Source organism: Rhineura floridana, chromosome 18 (genome assembly GCF_030035675.1).
Source record: "Rhineura floridana isolate rRhiFlo1 chromosome 18, rRhiFlo1.hap2, whole genome shotgun sequence".
NCBI classification, from domain to species: Eukaryota; Metazoa; Chordata; class Lepidosauria; order Squamata; family Rhineuridae; genus Rhineura; species Rhineura floridana.
In genome coordinates, this window is record NC_084497.1 from 3,140,481 (window position 1) to 3,157,284 (window position 16,804).

General features: G+C 44.8%; 1 protein-coding gene across 4 annotated transcripts in view; it reads left to right on the forward strand.

Annotated features, from left to right (window-relative positions):
* TINCR (TINCR ubiquitin domain containing) overlaps positions 1–16,804 on the forward strand; it is an 88,412-nt gene that overhangs the window by 36,765 nt on the left and 34,843 nt on the right. For 2 of the 4 annotated variants that reach the window (XM_061601577.1, XM_061601579.1), the window contains exon 5: positions 11,223–11,396. The exons of 1 other annotated variant lie outside the window; for it this stretch is intronic. The gene's annotated coding sequence lies outside the window, so the exon portion shown is untranslated. Of the gene's footprint in view, positions 1–1,036; positions 1,630–11,222; positions 11,397–16,804 lie in introns of those variants that run through there. One more of the 4 variants, XM_061601581.1, reaches the window with a different exon arrangement.

The window sequence follows — 16,804 nt, forward strand, 5'->3', positions numbered from 1 at the left end:
TAGCTCACTGGTTGAGCACCTGTTTTGCACGCAGAAGGTCCCAGGTTCAATTCCCAGTGGCATCTCCAAGTCGGGCTGCGAGAGACTCCTGCCTGAAATCCTGGAGAGCTGCTGCCAGTCAGTGTAGACAACCCTGAGCTAGATGGACCAACTTCCCAGTAGATCTGGATCTGACTCAGTAGAAAGCACGTTCCTATGTTCCTTGAGGGGCATTGTCAGAAGCAACAGAGCTGGTGTGTTTGCGTGAATATGTTTTATTATTAATTTGTCAACCTATGAAGGTATATTGCTTCCTAGGTGTAACAGAGATAAATTATATGGAAATTAGGATTGTGGGGAGAAATTTGATTTGGTTCAGATTTAAAGCCAACTTTATCAAATTTGCACCTTCTGAAACAATATGAGAACTGAAATACTACCATCCTTCGAAACTTGCACTCCTCCGGATTTTGCAATGTAGCTCCCCAACCAAACAGTGTTTTCAAAGACTAAGGGAAAGTGTGCATAAAAATGAATGTCTTGGTGAAAACAACATACAAAAATGCATGCACGTTAGTCAAAACAGTGCACAAAAATGTGTTGAGGTAGAGAAATCTGCGCTAAAATGCTGATGAATTTTCAAGAGGATTTGAAACAAAAACAGCACGTTGCTGCAGAAATGTGGCGAGCCAAATTTAAGATTGGACAAATGAGTCTCTGAGAGAAGCAAAGCAGGCAGATCTTTCCATCCCAAGGCCCAGCTGTCGATCAGAGTGGGAAAACAGAAAGAAAGGGTAGGTAGGAACTGTGCCAACGTTGGGAAGAAGTGACTCAATTGACCCTAGGTCACCAGCAGCTGTTTCTTTGATGACACGGGCGATGAGCTCATAAACCCAGAGCTTTCTGAATTTCCCTTTTTGTGCTGTTTGCTAGGCCACAAATTCTGTGCGAAGCCAACTTTTATAGCTCAGCTTTTATATGCTGTGGTGATTCTCAGCCCTCCCTTCTCTCTTTTCCACACATACATGCCCTGGGCGTTGATGTTTGGATGATGCAGCGCATGTGATGATGAAGAACGTTTCTGAAAGTTTGTGCTTTCGTTTGGCCCTTTTGGGAAATGTGTGGAAGGTGATGCTGCAGCCACGGAGTTCACACGATGGTGACTGCAAGAGTGGACTACTGCAACGCACCCTCCGTGAGACTTCCCTTGCCCTTGATCCTGACCCAGAAATTGCAATTGGTGCAGAGTGCTGCAGCCAGATTGCTGACAGGAGTGAGACCCTGTTAGCACATAATTTCTCTGCTCGGAGATCTGCACTGGTTGCCAACTTGTTACCAGACCAAGTTCAAGATGTTACTATTGGTATATAAAGCCCTTTAAGCTTGGGGCTAGTTTACTCACGGGACCGCCTTACCCCATATGTGCTGACTTGAGCGCTTTGCTCTGCACAACAGGCACTGTTCCAGGTGCCACATAATACTCATTCTGCCCTTGTAAGAAATTGTTCTTTTAGTGTGGCAGCTCTGACTCTTTGGAACTCCCTGCCAATTGACATCAGGCAGGCGCCTTTGCAGTATTGTTTTGGCACCTGCTTAAAAAGTTTTTGTTTAAGAAAGCCTGTTCAGACACACAGATGTAGATCTGTTTAATCTTCTTAGTCTATTGCTGTTTTCAGCTGTTTTAAACATGTTTTTAATTACTTGTTTTTAACTATCGATAATTTTAATTTTTTTTTGTTAAACGCTTAGAGGTTTTCTACAATCAAGCAGTATATACATTTTGTTCAATAAATAAGACAGAGTAAAATGCTTGCATAAAATGTGGTTGATTTCTTCCCCTCCTGTCTGCCCCACATGCAAGATATCTGCATTTGGCGCATTGCCCCTTGCGCAGCCTCAGTTCATCAACAGCTCCTGTTGAGAGATTGGGGCTGCTTTCACTCTGTACTTTATTATGTTATTCTAACGATTTCTTACCTTGTAATTACATTTGACCTTTCAAAAGCTAATTTCAGAAATCGGGTGTTTGTGTGGAAGTTTAGCGCTCATTTTGGGGATAAATTAATACCAGAAATAATCTGTCTGCAAGCCTGGGAAGTTTGAGGATCGCGCGAGACTTGTGCTAGCTGTAGCTGCTCACATGACAGGCAACCTGGCATGCAATGCATTCCTGCCCTTTAGGTGTGCACAATTTTTTTTTGCCTGATGAAAATTCTACCTATATTCTGGTGTAGGCGTCAGTGACAGCATTCCCTTCCTCCTTTTCCCACAGACACCCCTGTGTCCAGATACTAACTTGCACAGTGAATTATGGGGGAACTACACTGCGCATGTGTATAACGGATAAGGGATGAAAGCAAGGCACTGTTTGTTGCAGCAGTGTGAAAGATAGTTGTACGAAATGCCAGTATATCAGCCAAATAAGCCACAGTTCCTTCATGCAACAGGTACTGCAGCATGAAAGGAATTTTGGAAATTGGGACAGGAGCTACCATTTTAATCTGCAGGCTAGGGATGGAGGATTGATTCAGTTCACATTTAAAGCTGAATCAATCAAATCAGCACTTTCCACAACAATACGAGAATCAAAACACCGCCATCCTTTCAATTTTGCACTTCTCTGAATTTTGCGATCTTCTCCAACTAACCAACCCTTACACAAATGCACACATTGGAGGAAAGTGTGTATATAAATGAATATACTCGTGAAAATAACATGCATGAATGCATGATATTAGGAGAAACGACTTGCAGAAATGTGTACACTCTTCAAAACTGCCTACACAAATGTGTTTAGCGGGAGAAATTCGTACTAAACTGCTGAATAATTTCCACAATTTTTTAAAATTGCAGCTTTGCTGTAGAAATGTGGAGGACTGAATTTAAGATGAGAATAAATGAGAATCAGAGAGAACAGAAAGGGATGGATCCTTAAACCCCTGCAGTTGAGAGACTTATTGCTTACCACTGAATCCAGACGGGTTCAGTGGAGACTGCAAAACCTAGATCCGGCGGTTTAGATGATACCATCACAGGCAGAGAAAGCATCCAATTCCCTGCACCTTTGTTTGAACAGCAAACCAGATAAGATAGGAAAGAGTATGCGAGAGCGGCAGCACCAGCACAATTTAAATAAATATTTGTAGGATGGGTGCATTACCATTTTTTTTTAAAAAAAAACCTGTGCAAAATAATCCACCCCTTCCCTTCCGGAGGCGCAAGGTTGCTTTGCTACGGTCTGGGATATGAACTTGCTTTTCCGTCAACAGCTTAAAAAAATAAATGCAAACAAGATGTGCAATTGTAGCTGGGAGCCTCTTGAAAAAGGCCGAGAGATGCGAACAAGTGCTGCCACATTGGGAGCATCAAATGACCGAAGCTGTGGTAAGCAGCCTTTTTTCAGGCCAAGAGCCACTTTCCCTTCTGGGCAGCCTCCTGGGGGCCACATGCCAGTAGTGGGTGGGGCCAGAAGCAAAAGTGGGCGGAGCAATCAAAGTAAATTTCACCTGTATGCAGCAGGCTGGCTTGTTTACCAAGTCACACACCTCTAATTGTACTCCACCTGGGCAAGCAAATATTGATTGATTGATTGATATCCTGCCCTTTCTCCCAGCAGGAGCGCAAAAAGAGCAACTCTCCCCTCCAGTGGTTTCCAGTAACTGTTCTTCGGAAGCACCCAGCCTCTAACAGCGGAAGGAGAACATATCCAGCATGGGCAGTAGGCTGGAAACTGCAGGAGAGGAGAGAACTGCAAGTGGGCAGAATAGCTGTTGGTGCTAAGGCTCTATTTATGGGCTTCCTGTTGGGCGATCTGATGAATTTTCACTTTTTTTTTTAATTGCAAACTGATGTATGTGCAGAACTAAGCTTAAGAATGGAAAAATGACAAACTGAATAAAAAAACCCGAAATGGACAGATTTGCCCATCCCTAGTAGGGACATGGGGCACCCTGGTATCTTCAAATCCCAGGGCTCCTTGTACCTGGGATGCTGTTGAGCATGCTAAATTTCCCAGGGACCCCAGGGCCTCAGATGCTGCCATTGCACTGTTCAAGGCACGAGGACAGGAGAGAAGGATTTGGATAGCTTAAAATCTGAGCTGGATAAGGACTTTCTGTGGGAAATGATGCTCAATCTGTAATGCAGCCAAGCACTACAAGTGTGTGTGCCTCAGTAGAATTGGGACAGTGAGTTGTGGTCATGAGGACGCAGGGATGTGCATTCCTCAGTGGGGCTCTCCTCCAATGTAAGGTCTGCCAGTGACCCAATCTCATGCTTACTGCTGATCCCCCTACTGCTCTGTAGGAGGCACATGGGTTGGAATTTTGGGTGCTCGGAGGACAGGCGGCTGGTGAGTCACACAACTGCTTCAGAGACGCACCGTTCCCTTTTGCACCGTGCCAGTTGCTTCCAGGGTAGAAAATGAATCATCCAAACGTGGAATGTGAAAATCGTGTCATTCTGAAACAGGCCAGCCTGTTGCTTTGGGAACAGAAAACGGGATGAACTGAGGCAACCACACACCCCATATTTTTGGGGTGATGGTGGGAGCATTTCAGACAAGTATCATCTCTTCCACTATGTTGTTCGGGGGAGGCACTGGTGGGGGGGAGGATGTTGTTAATCACAAAGCTGAACATGCCACCAGTTCTGTTTTCTAGCAAGGGAGGGGGTTAAAAGGTTAATGAAATTTCCTTGGATGTGGAGTGTACCGTCAACCACAGGTGTTGTAAAGCCAAATTCCTTACAATGGGGGTTTCGTCAAATGGGTGTCAGCCAAGGCGCCTCTGCTGCGAGGAAGCGGAATGCTCTACTAATTAATGGGAGTGAAGGTGGAGGGGGAGAGAAAATCTGGAATGCCCTCTCTGGATGTGTTTAGAAATGGAGGCACCCACGCAGATTGGCAGGGCCTGCGTATCATTCTACAGTAGGAGAAGCTGGCAATGAGGTTCTTCACCAGAGCTTCCATTGATTTTTTGAAAAATAAAATAAACAAGTCACTAGCCCTCATGATGGCCAATATTGACCTCTGAGATTTGCTCAGGTATCGTCTACCCATTTTCAAGTCTTAACTGGATGCCTCAGTGCCTTGCCTCTTGGTGCCCAGGGATGCCAACTTTCCAGTTCTGCCCTGCTACTCTGCTTTTAACAGTGGCTGGGTAGACACCAAAGAGAACTGATAATGTTTGCTTCTGAGATTTTTTTTTGGGGGGGGAATGATCATGCTGTTTCCTATCCTCCCCCAGTCAGTTGGCAATTTTAGGCCTTTTCTAGTGGAAATAGGATAAGGGATGACAGGGAAGCACATCCCCCCTGATGTGTGAAATGTAAGCTGCTCTTATAAGCAGAGGAGCATGGCAGGTGCATTTTAATGGTAAGCTGGCAACCATTTCCATTTTAATTTTTTAAAAATTCCCATTCTGCCTTAAGATTAAGCTGCTCTTAAAAGTACAAGAGCAGGACAGGTGTATTTTTATGGTAAGCTTGCAAGCATTTCCAAGATGCTTTTTTTTATTTAAAAAAGTTGTTTTTAAATTGGGACATACATCATTCTAATTCTTTTTAAATTGGGATATACATAATTCTAATTCTATTTAAATTAAGTAAAGTCTAGCAAGAGGGCTAATTAGAAGTGGGGACAACAGACCAAATACCTTTGCGGAGCTAATTTGTTTCCACCAGTGAATGTAAGAGGCTGCCTGATACTGAGTCCATCTAGCTCAATATTGTCTCCACTGACTGGTAGTGGCTGTCCGGCCTTTCACACAAGGAGACTGTCCCGGCCCTACCTGGAGATGCCAAGGATTGAACCTGAGACCTTTCACATGCAAAGCAGACACTCTGTCCCTAAGCTATGGCCCTTTCCTTCAAGATGAAGCAAGATTCCAGTCCTTAAGGTTGAGGAAAAAATGGCTGCCTTACACTGAGTCAGACCATTGGTCCAACTAGCTCAATATTGTCTACCCTGACTGGCAGCAGCTCTTCAGGATTCCAGATGGGAAGTCTCTCCCGGGCCTATCCATAGATGCTGGGGACTGAAATGGAAATGGACTGCCTTCAAGTTGCTCCTGACTTATGGCGACCCTATGAAGAGGGTTTTCATGGTAAGCAGTATTCAGAGGGGGTTTCCCATTGCCTCCCCCTGAGGCTGAGAGGCAGTGACTGGCCCAAGGTCACCCAGTGAGCTTCATGGCTGGGTGGGGAATTGAACCCTGGTCTCCCAGGTCGTAGTCCAACTCTCTAACCACTATGCCACACTGGCTCTGAACCTGCACCCATTTGTGTGCAGAGCAAGTGTTCTCCCACTGTGCCACGACACTCCCCCTTTCCTTTTTCTCCCCCTTCTCAAAAGAGAGAAATTGCAGGGGGGGTGCGGTCTGCAGGCTTCAGGGAGGATGTTGCCTAGTAACGGGTTTTGAAGCTCTCCTGGATAACTTGTGAACACTCCGGTGGCATATGAGGTCACGGCTGAGAGCGGCCGCATTTGTCTCTGCAAAGGAAGAGAAGGGAACGCGAGACAAGTGGAAGAGTAGACAGGCCTTGCTTAAACAATCCATTTTTCTTCTTGCTGCTGGTTCTGGGATGAGGCTACGGAGGCACATCGGAGGAACCAGGACGGAAGGAGATAAAGCGAGCCGGGCGGTGTGTGGTGTAAGAAGCGAGAAGGCTGCCTTATACCCAGTTCGGTCATTGCTCCATCTCGTTTGGGGTCTGGCATACAAGGCAGGGGCTACCCCTCTGAACATTCACACGAAAATGCTGAAGAATTTTCATGGGGAGATTTACAAAAAACTATGTTGTGGATTGCTGAAGAATTGTAGAGAGCTTAAGATTGGGAAAAGGATAAATGCAGAGACCTGAAATGGACAGATCTTTCCATCCCTGCTCAGGGCTTTTCCTAGGCCACATCCCGCAGCAGCCATTGAGTGTTTATAGATATCTCAAGCGTCGAAGGCCAGGGTAAAAAGATGCATCTTCTGCATTAACGACAAAAGCTGGATAAGGAAGGTGCTTCGGGAAGGGAGTTCCACAGCTTAGGTGCTACCACAGAGAAGGCCCTCTCCTGGTCAGAGTCCCCTGTTGCACACGGCAAGGTCCCCATAGTGGTGACACCCGCTCCAGAGACAAATGCACAACTTGTGGGGTTTTTCCCTGAAGACGACTCGGCCATATCATAATGTTATCAAGGTGCCGGGGGCGAGGAGAGGGGAACCAAACTCTCCGACCTTGAAAACTTGACCCAATTCCTCCCATTCCTCTTCGGTTTTCTCAGGCGATTTCCTCCTCCCCCACAGTTGGAAAAAAATGGCACCGTGTTAGGCAAGTCAGCACCAAGAGTCGTCATCGCGCTGCGACTCAGGAAGACTATCTGGTTCTAGCAAGACTCCACTGGGACAGGAAGCGCTCTTATATTCCTTCCTGTCCAGTGGCTTGGCCTGGGTTGGCTGAGAATTCTAGCGCCTGCAGTTCAAAGGATCCCCACATGGGGCAGCCCCACACAGCTTCAGAGATCTCAAGCCATGGCCAGAGGGCTGCAAACCAACCCTTTTCCTTGAATCCAGCCTCCGTTGTTCCAATTCTGAACCCTGTCCACGCCTCATCCCTGTATCCACGACCTTTGTGACTCTGACAGCGCACTCCACTGTGAGCATACACAGCAAAGGAAACCTTTTCTCTCTGTCTCCCTGCTTCGTTAATGCGCCCCAGCGAGGGGTGGCCAACGTGGTGACCGATGCATGGGGACTCGCTGCTGTACAGCCGCAGAGAAGTCTTCCTTCTGAAGGTCGCTGGCACCCAGAGGAAGCAGGCCAAATGGTTGGAAGATTAATAGCATCTCAAGTACGCCGGCTGAGTCCGCGGAGCACAGCCGTAATGTCTGATATGAGTTTCCATTTAAATGGATCGTTTCAAAGAGAGAGGGGGAAACCCTCCCCGAATGACCCTATAAGCATCCCGGAGATGCATTTTTTTTTAAAGAGAAAAGCTCCCTGTTGACTTATTGAGTGTGAGATTAAATAAACAGGAGACTTATGGGTTGATCAGACGTGGCCTTAAAATCAGACACAGTGGTACCATACATGAAACAGTTAAGAGTCTTGCTCAGTGGGTAGAGCCCCTGCTTTTGCATGCAGAAGGCCTCAGGTTCAATCCCCATCATCCCCAGGTAGAGCCGGGAGAGACTCCTTGCCTGAAACTCTGTTGCCGGTCACTGTGGACAATTCTGAGCTAGACCAAGGGCCTGACTCAGTATAAAGTAGCTTCCTTGATTGCTATGAAACTGTGAGGAGCGGGCAAGGCTGTCTCTGCAGAAGGGCGGCAAGGCTGTACCAGACCCCTTTCCTTATTTTTCAGCCTTTATGTTTAAATAAGCCCAGTAAGTTTCTAGTCCCTTTGACATGTGTTGGAATTGCTTTTTAATATGTTTTTAAAGCTTTTTTTAAAAGATGTTTTGTTTTAATACATTTTTAAGGATGTTTTCTTGTCATGTATTTTAGAGCCAGTGTGGTGTAGTGGTTAAGGTGTTGGACTACGACCTGGGAGACCAGGGTTCAAATCCCCACATAGCCATGAACTCACTGGGTGACCTTGGGCCAGTCACTGCCTCTCAGCCTCATGAAAACCCTATTCATAGGGTCCCCATAAGTCGGAATCGACTTGAAGGCAGTAGATTTACATTTTTATTTTAAAGTCTGTTTTTATTATATTTAGGGCGCTTTTAGTGTTTTTGTTTGCTGCCCTGGGCTCCTACTGGGAGGAAGGGCGGCATATAAATCTAATAAATCTATAAAATAATCAATAGTACAGGGAGAGCATGCAGTTGGGACTCAACTTTCTTGCTTGGTAACAAGGAGAACTGCCCCAGCCTTTGGGAGTTCTGGCCAATGAGTTCAGAGGCATTGGGATAACAGACGGACACTATATGCTTACCTTGAAAATTCACAAGATTAATTTTTTTATTATGTCACTACATAATGCGATGAACCGACTCTAACGATATTAGACTAGCTCTGTTTGGGGCTGGCATGGGGTACCACTGGCTCCCTAGATGATGCTGGGCACCAACTCTCATCAATCCTAGCCAGCATGCCCAATGGTCAGAGACGATGGAATAATAATAATAATAAATTTTTTTTAATAATAAATTTTATTTCTAGGCCGCCTATCCGGCCACACAAGCGGCCACTCTAGGCGGCGTACAAGATAAAGTAAAATACAACATACAAACTACATAAAAACCCAAGAACTACCATATAAAACGAAACCGAACCCACCCATAGCTAAAACCAATGGCACCCAAAAGAAAACAAAGACAAAACCCCAGGCCAGCTCAGCCAGCCGGCTTATGTATCCCTCCCAAGAGGGACAGGTGATGGGAATCAGTCACAGGTGGCTGGGTACCCGGGACCTAGTCCTGCAGGAGGCACGTCTGCCAGGCAGCAGTCCCACTGGGAAGGGTGGTGGAGATGGTGTTCCAACAGCAGCAGCAACAGCAGGCTCTCCTTCCCTGGGTGGCGATGTTCTCCTTCTTCCTGCAGGCACTGGGTCTCCCAGGCCACCTCAGCCAGCCGGCTTATGTATCCCTCCCAAGAGGGACAGGTGATGGAAATGAGTCACAGCTGGCTGGGTACCCGGGACCTGGTCCTGCAGGAGGCACGTCTGCCAGGCAGCAGTCCCACTGGGAAGGTGGTGGAGGTAGTGTTCCAACAGCAGCAGCAACAGCAGGCTCTCCTTCCCTGGGTGGCGATGTTCTCCTTCTTCCTGCAGGCACTGGATGGAAGCTGGAGCTCAGCAGCTTCTGAAGGGCCAAAGGTTTCCCACCATTGATCTGGGACCTTTTCAAAGAGCTGACAGGGTTGGAACTAGGTACTTGTGGCTGTATAAGCGTAATGAGGAACTATGTGTCCCATCATCCCTGGCAACTGGCTATCATTGGCTGAAGTTGATGGGAGTTGGAGTCCAACAACCTCTGCAGTATAAGAACATCACTGAGCTGTGTGTGTCCCTTCTTAGTTTTCCCCACTTAAATATTGTTGTACTTCTGCAAATCATGGATTTTACAAACCATGGCCTTTGCAAACCATGGCCTTTGCAAACCATGGATTTGCTCAAAGCCTGCTGATACCTCTCTCTTCTGTGTGGATGATGCAGTTTTGACTATGTGAGTAATGGCATGCACAGCAGCCTGAATATTGTAAACAGAGGAAGTGAGAAACCATCAAGTGAAAAATCATAGATAGATAGATAGATAGATAGATAGATAGATAGATAGATAGATAGATAGATAGATAGATAGATAGATAGATAGATAGATAGATAGATAGATAGATAGATAGATAGATAGATAGATAGATAGATAGATAGATAGATAGATAGATAGATAGATAGATAGATAGATAGATAGATCTTCAGAATATATGCAGAGAGAGAGAGAGATTCAGAGGATGGAGGAAGACAGACAGACAGACAGACAGACAGACAGATAACAGAGGTGGAAGGATCTGTAAGTTTTGGTTCTCCCAGTCTCACTTTTTCCAATCTTAAATTCAGTTCTCCACATTACAGCAGCAATCTGTGGAATTTTTTTTATCCTCATGAAGATTTTCCAGCATTTCAGTGTGAATTTCTCCTAATAAAACACATTTTTATATGCAGTTTTGCTTAATGTAGACATTTTTTTGCAAGCAAGTTCTCCTTTGCATGTTATTTTCACTATGTTTATGTTTTTTATGCACAGTTTCCCGTAATCTGTGCATTTTTGTAAACATCAGCTGGAGAACTGCATTCCAAAATGTGGATAAATGTGGATTTCAAGGATGGCTGTGTTTCAGTTCCCATATTGTTTCTGAAAGCACAAATTTGATCGATTCGGCTTTAAAGGAGGACTGAATCAAATTTGTTCCCTATCCCTGCAAGAGATAGATGTTTGGTACAAAAGGGTTGAAATAGGAGATGCTTTGGTGTGAAACTATGTGAACTATCATAGCTGGATTTGTCCAATTTCAGAAGAGCCTCTGGAATGTTCCGTGCATGACATTTGACTGCTACAAACGTTGATATTGAGTCTAAACAACAGCAACAAAAAAAAACATGACTGCTTCTTTCATCCCTGGGTGCCTTTATTGTAAGATTTAAAGCCTATTAATACAGTCAGGGTTTTGTTTATAGAGTTTTATAGCATTACACGCTGCCCTGATGGGATTTAAATGGTTTAAATTAACCCAGCTATTTAATGGATTGTCCAGATTAGGAAGGAATTTGTCCAAAGGCTCAAGACGATCCGTTTCCACAGAAGATGGGATCTCACGTCAAACTTTTCCCAGCCTGGAGGGCGCCTGAATTCTGTCACACACAGTTCACACACAAGCGCACTTTCATCTTCCCTTTTGGCTGACATTCTCCAGCACAGATTCTGGCAGGTTTGTATGTGGGTTGGGTTTGTTGCTGTAATCTTTCTTTATGATTTTTGTTTTTAAGCCAGTCCTCCGTGGAAGTTCCATTAATTAATTGTTGGTTGCTCATCTTGTGACCTTTCCTTTCTCATCTGGAGATGGATTGTGGCTAATTGAGATATTTCAAGAAACAGATTTCTTTGCAAAATCACCAATGACACAAAAAAGATCCAACACAATTGGCTTAAAGGTTTTGTTATGTGCCTTCAAGTCGATTACGACTTATGGCTACCCCATGAATCAGCGACCTCCAATAGCATCTGTCGTGAACCACCCTGTTCAGATCGTGTCAGTTCAGGTCTGTGGCTTCCTTTATGGAATCAATCCATCTCTTGTTTGGCCTTCCTCTTTTTCTACCCCCTTCTGTTTTCCCCAGCATGACTGTCTTTTCTAGTGAACCTTCTCATTATGTGTCCAATGTATAACTTCAGTTTCATCATTTTAGCTTCTATTGACAGTTCTGGTTTAATTTGTTCTAACACCCAATCACTTGTATTTTTGTATAGATATTCTGCCTCTGAAAACCAGTTGCTTGAAATTGCAAGTGGGCAGAGTCACTGTTGCACTTGGGGGGCTTCCCATTGGGGCATCTGGGTGGCCACTGTGAGAACAGAATGCTGGACTAGATGTACCGCTGGCTTCATCCAGCAGGCCTCTTACATACTTAGTTTGGTATGTTTCATGGGAAGGGATTTGTCAATGCAATGAAATAAATTAATAACAGGCGACACATCTTAAGAAGTGGCATTATCTGTTTGCTTAATTTAACACCAAACCTTATTCCTGCTTTACTGTGCACAGTGAGTTACTGTTTCTCGTTTGCGCTAGGCAGGCATTTGCCAGAAGGTGGAAAGACATTGCGCTAACCCTTTCTAACAGGAAAGGCTTTAAAAAATGGTGGTGGCAGACATTTTTACTGACGAGATTGATGGCTTATCAAAAACCTCAAGTTGCGTATTCTTCAGTCAATGAAATATGGAGGGTTGGTGTTTCTGATCCATGACATGACTTGTCTGTATCTCAGGGAAACTTTGAATGACTCACTGTTGTAGGATTAGTAGTTTCTCATGGCCCTATATTTGTTTTCTTGCACTCATTGAGTGGTATTCAATACTAGTCCTACTCAGAGGAGACCCAATGAAGTCAATCAGCATAGGTAACCTAGGTTCATTAATTTCAATGGGTCTACTCCAAGTAGGACGTAGCTGAATACAACCCTCTGTGATTATGGGTGATATTCAATACTCGGAATAGCCCCATTGAAATTATTTTATCTTCATTCTTTTTAGATTTTTAATGTCTAGGTATTGTATGCCTATTTTGTACGTTGCCCAGAGTGGCTGGACAGCCAGCCAGATGGGCGACTAATAAATTCAATAAATAATAATAATCAGGCATGACGAACTTGGGTATATGACATTCAGTGGGTCTTTGTTGCTATGTGCCTTCAAATCGATTATGACTTACGATAACTATGAATCGGTGACCTCCAATAGCATTGGTTATAAACCACCCTGCTCAGTTCTTGTAAGTTCAGGTCTGTGGCTTCCTTGATGGAATCAATCCATCTCTTGTTTGGTCTTCCTCTGTTTCTACTCCCTCCTGCATAAAAATGAATATGTATGTGAAAATACAGAAATGCATGATATTAGGAGAAATTGCTGGCAGAAATGGGTGCCTCAGTCAAAATTGCATACAAAAAAAGAGTAGTTATAGGGAGAAAATTGTGCTCAAATGCGAAGGATTTCCACGAGGATTTAAAAAAAAAAAAACACCCGCAAATTGCTGCAGAGAGCCAAATGTAAGATGGGAACAAATAAAAACTGAGAAAACCAAAATGGACAGATCGTTACATCCCTACAGCTGCTGAAGAGATAAAGCCATGAGTCCTCCCTGCAAAGCAATATTTCCCAGTTCTAGTTTTAATAATGTCCTCTCCCCTTGTAACTTCATTAACCGGAATCGTAAACGAGAGGGGAAAGAAGGAAAGGAAAGTAGAGGACTCTCCAGCTGTTCCTTTATATCCTCTTGGGTTGTCTTACATTCACATGTACTGACAAATGCAGATTCATGCAAATGAAGCTGTGCCTCAGAGCTCACTGCAATTAATTTGAACATGTCAGGGAGCCATCAGAGGAGGAGAAAGAAGAAGACTCTCTTTGGTGGATTTGTGTGAGATGGCATGTTGGGGAAGGTACTGTATCAACATTTCAGCAGATCTGAAATGAATTTGGGCCTAACTCCTGGGTATCACACTAAGGGAGCAGAAGAGATTCCCTGAGGGGGGAGGACACCTTTTGAAAACCCCTTCCTCCAGGGTTTGATTTTGAAAACAAGGGTGTGGACCTGAAGGCATCTGAGGCCACTAGCTCGCTCAGTGGTTGGGGCAGAAGGCAGAGAAGCCAGAGCCAATGGTAGCCACAGCCAACTCTTTCTAGCTTTGATCCCATCCTCTTCCTTGCTGAGTTCTGCAAGGCTGTTGTGAGGATAAAATGAGGAGGGGAAGAACCATGTACACCACCTTGAGCTCCTTGGAGGAGAACATGGCTTATAAATGTAATCGATAAATAAAATAATCTACTCAGAGCAGACCCATTGAAATGTATGGACATGGCTAACTCGGGTCCTTTACATTCAGTGGGTAGAACCTAGCTGGATACAATACAGTGCCTTTGAGAGCTGTGTGGAGGAGAGATATCTTCCTGCTGATGCAACTGTTGTCATGGGATGGGTGAGAGATTTGATTCAATTTGCATTTAAAGCCGAATTGATCAAATTGGCGCTTTCCAAAACACTATGAGAACCAAAAACACAGCCGTTCCTTCAAAATCCACACTTCTCTGAACTTTGCGATGTGGTGCCTCCAGCCAATTTTTTTTTTAAAAAATGTATAGACTAGGGGAAAGTGTGCATAAAAATGAATGCATTCATGAAAATAACATAAAAACTCAATCTATTCGGAGAAATTGCTTGCAAAAGTGCTGCCCTGGGCTCCCACTGTGAGGAAGGGCAGGATGTTTTTGTTGTTGTTGTTAATCATAATAATGATAATGAGAAAAATGTGCACAGCGGTCAAAACCGCAGACAAAAACTGTGTTTATCGGGGAAATGTGCACTAAAATGCTGAAGAATTTTTACGACAAAAGAAAAAGAAATCGCAAATTGCTACTGAAATGCAGAGAACTGAAATACAGATTGGAATAATGTGAAACTGAGAGGAGCTGAAACAGGCTGGTCCTTCCATCCCTGCTACTGCCACTGCGGTGTGAAGGCCTGGAAATCCAGCAAAGCAGCTGGTGGGCAAGAACCGTCCATGTCATGACTTGGTTTACCTGCCAAACCTCTTGTCGATCTTCTCTGCCCACCTGGAGCCTTCCTCTCCTCTTCTGCCCAGCACCAAAGATCGCTTTGGCGGTCGCTGCCCCCTCGCATGTTGGCGTAGCTCTTGGGATTTTCTGTACTTTCTTTGAAAATGCCAAGATGGTGTCGTATTTGAGTCCTGCATTCTGTGACATTTAAACAAGAAGAGCCTTATAAACTCTACAGCTTTGTACATCAGTAGGGGATCATGGCAGGGGAATGGAGAGCCCAATCTTCTCCTGTAACACAGGGACTTAGAACGCTTCCTTACACTGAATCAGACCATGTAGCTCAGAATTGTGCACACTGACTGACAGCTGTGCACCAGGGCTTCAGGCGGGGGTGTATGTGTCTCTCCCAGACTGACCTGGAGATGCCAGGAATTCAACCAAGGACCTTCAACATGCAAAGCAGATGCTCTGCCCCTGAATTATGGTCCTTTCCTTAAAAATAAAGTAAGATTCTGGTTCTCACAATAATATATATAAAAGGCCTGGTTTTGATAGACAGAAGTCAGAACATCAGTCCATCTACCTCAGGATTGTCTACACTCACTGGCAGAGCCTCTGCAGGGTTTCTGACATGGAGTCTTTCCAAGCCCTACCTGGAGATGCGGGGGATTGAACCTGGGTCCTTGTGCATGCAAGGCAGATGCTCTACTGAGCTATGGCCCCTTCCCCTGTAATAATGACTCCCTTATTGTATCCAAGTAGGCATCATCTCGAAACAAAAAGGAAGGTCAATGGACCTTCCCCACCTCACTGCTTCCTTGCAAAGTAGGTCAGTATTGTTAGCCCCTTATTTCAGATATAAGAGTTTGAGTCTGAGAGAAAGTGGGAGACCTAGAGAGAGAGAGAGAGAGAGAAGACTGCTTGCCCTAATGAGTGCATATGAAGAATCAAGACTTGAACGGAGGGCTTCCTAGTTGTTTAGCTATTACGTGACACAAAAGGAAAGCAGTCCTAACTTTCCGATAGCGATGGGAGTTAATCTGAACATGCACCCTTCCCCATATGTCTGCAAAAATAACAACAATCATAATAATGAATAAATAATATAATAAGTGGTGAGGCAAAGAAGAATATTTCTGAGTCTTCCACACACACCGCCACCGTACAGTGCGGTTATGAAGGTAGAAAGAAAGCCTCTCTAATTCATTGGCAAATCAACATTATCAGATTTATGGATGGGAGTCCAGCTCGGGCAACCTTCCATTTGGATGGAATGACTTGTGTACATAGAAAAAAGATTGAGAACTTGTATGTTATTGGAAGAGCAATCTCTTCTCCTGCATGCTTAATCAGAGGAGGGGGGAAGGGATGGGGAGGAGGTCTCTCTCTCTCTCTCTCTCTCTCTCTCTCTCTCTCTCTCTCTCAGCAGAGCAAGACAGAGGGGAAAGAAGGTGTCTCTGTTGCCAGTTACAGAATTGGTGGTGGAGGAAACAAGTCTGAAAAAAACAACAGCAGAGAATATATGCTTCAAAGCAAGATCCCCACAGTCCTAACATTAAGAGTGGAATCAGAATATGTTTTTTTCTCTCTCACTCTTTTGTAAAACTAGAACAGGGTGGGTAACCTTTTTTTCAACCTGAGGGCCACCTTGCCTCGTGTGGAGCCTTCCAGAGGCCACATGACAGTGGTGGGCCTGGCCCAGAGGGGGGGGGACCGGAGGAGGAGCACCAGATATGACTTTTCCTTTTGGAGAATGTGCTGCTTTCTGGTGATGCAAAGGTCAGATGTTTCTGCACCTCTGGGCAAGTGAGAGGCATGCTCACCATTCAAGGAGGCCTTCCAGCCAGGCAAAAGCATTCAAGGAAGGCCCAGCACAGGACCGGTAAGGAGTGAGGCTTTAGGAGAGTCTTGAGGGCCAGATAGAGAGGCATCTGGCCCCTGGACCTGAGGATCCTCACTCCTGTACTAGAACTTGGCGGGCACTTCAGAGACACCGACTGACAGGAGGTTCAGGACAGACGAAAGGAAAGCTCTTCCTCATAAAGTGTTTAGTTTAATGGTAGG